We start from the raw sequence: 3,709 nt of genomic DNA, 5'->3' as shown, positions 1-3,709 counted from the left end.
CCTCAGCCTTCCGAGTAGCCAGAATTACAGGCATGCGCTACCACGCCCAGCTGATTTTTTGATTTATTGTAGAGATGAGGTCTCGTTGCCCAGGCGGATCTTGAACCCGTGAGCTCAGGCAATCCACTCACCTCAGCCCCCCAAGGCGTGGGATTACAGGTTGAGCCACCGAGCCCGGCTAGGCTCAATTTCTTATACCATTAATTAAAAGATTATTATTATACATAAATATAACTTAAGAAGTCAAATAAGACAGGTGCAGTGGCTCACACCTGTAATCCTAGCACTTTGGGAGGTGGAGGCAAGAGAATTGCCTGAGCCCAGGGATCTGAGATCAGCCTGGGCAACATAGCGAGACCTCATCTCTACAATAAATTAAAAAATTAGCTGGGCATGGTGGTGTGAGCCTGTAGTTCCAGCTACTTGGAAGGCTGAGGCAGAAGGACTTCCTGAGCCCAGCAGGTCCAGGTTGTGGTGGCCGTGAGCATACCACTGCACTCCAGCTTGGGCAAAGAGTGAGACTCCAACAACAACAAAAAGAAGCCAAATAGTTCAAGGAAAAAACCAGCGGTCCTCAATGCATCTCTACTTCATTCCTCTTCCCTGGAGGCAGCTATTTTCAAATTTTTTAACTGGTTCTTTGATAATTTAGAAATTATTAACATGGTTATGGTTGTTTCATGAGTTTTAAGTTTTAGATATTATTTCTTTCTGTGAGAACAAATTTATCTTTCTTACACCCACATATACACATCTTTTTTTTTTTTTTTTTTTTTGGAGTTGGAGTCTCACTTTGTCACCCAGGCTGGAGTGCAGTGACATGCTCACGGCCACCCAGCATCAACCTGCTGGGCTCCGGCAATCCTTCCATCTCAGCCTTCCGAGTAGCTGGAACTACAGACCCGTGCTACCACGCCTGGCTATTTTTTATTTTATTGTAGAGACAAGGTCTCGCCAAGTTGCTTGGGCTAGTCTTGAACCTGTGGGCTCAGGCAATCCACTCACTTCAGCCTCCCAAAGTGCTGGGATTACAGCCTGAGCCACTGAGCTCAGCCACACACATCTTTTTTCTTTTCTTATTTGCCCAGTATTGTAATTTATGTTTAGTTTAAGTATTTCCATTATTATGATTATGTTTTTCAAAGATGAGATATGTAGTATTACAGTTAAATTTTCTCTTTCTTTTTTTTTTAGTTGAGGTCTCACTCTGTTATCCAGGCTGGAGTGGAATGGCATGGTCGTGGCTCACTGCAGCCTCAGCCTCCTGTGCCCCAGTGATCCTTCCACCTAGGCCTCCTGAGTAGCTGGGACTATAGATGCATGCCACCACACCCAGCTGATTTTCTTTTTTTTTTTTTTTTTTTTTTTTAGTTGGAGTTTCACTCGGTCACCCAGACTGAAGTGCAGTGGCCGCTCCCGGCCACCGCAGCCTCAACCTGCTGGGCTCTGGTGATCCTTCTGCCTCAGCTTTCCGAGTAGTCGGAATCACAAGCGTGTGCTACCACACCCGGCTAATTTTTTGATTTATTGTAGAGATGAGGTCTCGCTGCCCAGGTGGGTCTCGAACCTGCAGGCTCAGGCAATCCACTCACCTCAGCCTCCCAAAGGCGCGGGATTACAGGCTGAGCCACTGAGCCCGGCTTGATTTTCTTATTATTTGTAGAGATGAGGTCTGCTATGTTGCCCAGACTGGTCTTGAACTCCTAGGCTCAAGTAATCCTCCTGCCTCAGGCTTCCAAAGTGCTGGGATTACAAGTATGAACCACCATACCTCAACTTACATTTTCCTTCTTTTTTGGGTTGGGGGTCTCATTTTGTCTCCCAGGCTGGAGGGCAGTGGCATGATCATGGCTTACCACAGCCTCAGCCTCCTGGGCTCAGGTGATCCTTCCACCTCAGCCTTTCAAGTAGATGAGACTACAGGCATATGGCACCACGCCTGGCTAACTTTTTTATTTTTGTAGAGACAAGGTCTCGCTATATTGCCTAGGCTGGTCTGGAACTCCTGGACTCAAGCAATCCTCCTGCCTTGGCCTCCGAAAGTGCTGGGATTATAGGGATGAGCCACTGCACCTGGCCTTAAATTACTTCTTTTTTTTTCTTTTGAGTTGGAGTCTCACTCCGTTGCCCAGACTGGAGTGCAGTGCCCACTCCCGGCCACTGCAGCCTCCACCTGCTGGGCTCCGGCGATCCTTCCGCCTCAGCCTTCCGAGTAGCCGGAATTACAGGCACGCGCTACCATCCCCGGCTGATTTTTTGATTTATTGTAGAGATGAGGTCTCGCCAAGTTGCCCAGGCAGGTCTTGAACCCGCGGGCTCAGGCAATCCACTCACCTCAGCCTCCCAAAGTGCAGGATTACTGGCTGAGCCACCAAGCCCGGCTTTAAATTACTTCTTATACAACTTTTTGTTTTTCCTAGAATGTATAATTTTTTAATTTTCTCTGTTTTGTATGTATCTATCATAGATTCATCTCCAAACACTTCATAGAAGTAAAACTCTCTCATTCTGTTTAAGAGTATCATGTAAACTATCATTTTATCTCTTTCTTAGAAGACACCTCCCTGGGGCTCTCCATCCCGAGGGTAGTCTGCATTGGTTATTGGCCAGGCTGCTCTATAGCTCTCACCTGGGGCTTTCCCTTCTCCATCACCCTGGGGTTATCTTTACCTCTCTGCTGGATCCCCTTTTGCCTGGATCTCATGTCTTCCTCTCTGGGCTTACTACCTCATTTTGCTAAAGCAACTCCTCCAGTAAGTTCCTGGAAGAGGACTAGGGAGGTAAAATTTTTGAAGCCTTACATGTCCAAAAATGTTTTTATTCTGCAACCACATTAGATTACTAGTTTTCCTAGATACAATTTCTTTCTTGCAGAATTCTGAAAAGCATAGAGCTCTGTTGCCTTAGTCTAGCTTCCCATGTTGCTGTTAAGAATTATGATGTCAGCCGGGCACAGTGGCTCACGCCTGTAATCCCAGCAAGAGGCAGAAGCAAAAGGACTCCTCAGAGTTAAGAGAGGATACGAGGATACTGCACCCATAAAAGAACAGCAGGAGACTATGAAAAAGTATCATGAGAAAAAAAAAACAATTTTTGGAAATTAAAGTATTTATAGAAAGGAAAAATTTAACAAATGGCTTGGAAGATAAAGTTGAAGTAATAGGTATTAGAAGAAAAAAGATGGAAAATAGAAGCAAAAACTTAAGAAAATCAGAACATCAGTCCAGGAGTTCCAACATCAAATTGCTAGGAATGTCAGAAAAATTTGAACAGAGAAAAGGAAGTAGTTAACAAAAATGCAAAAGACCTTCTCAGAACTTAAGGAAACACATTTCTAGATGAAAGGGATTACTGTAAAGCCCTTTAATAACCCTGAGGAAAAAAAAATCTAAAAAACTTTGGGAGTAGGGGGCTGGGAATCAGAATGACGTCATAATTCTTTTTTATTTTTTTGAGTTGGAGTCCCACTGTGTTGCCCAGGCTGGACTACAATGGCACGCTCACAGCCACTGCAGCCTCGACCTGCTGGGCTCAGGCGATCCTTCCACTTCAGCTTTCCAAGTACCTGGAACTACAGGTGTGCACCACCATGCTCAGCTAATTATTTAAATTTATTGTAGAGACGAGGTCTCACCAAGCTGCCCAGGCTGGTCTCAAACCCATGGGCTCAGGCAATCCTCTCGCCTCTCCCTCCCAAAGTGCTGGAATT

This window comes from Carlito syrichta, unplaced genomic scaffold (genome assembly GCF_000164805.1).
Source record: "Carlito syrichta isolate Samal-C Ts95f unplaced genomic scaffold, Tarsius_syrichta-2.0.1 Scaffold135648, whole genome shotgun sequence".
Classification (NCBI taxonomy): Eukaryota; Metazoa; Chordata; class Mammalia; order Primates; family Tarsiidae; genus Carlito; species Carlito syrichta.
Note: the sequence above shows the minus strand (reverse complement) of the source record.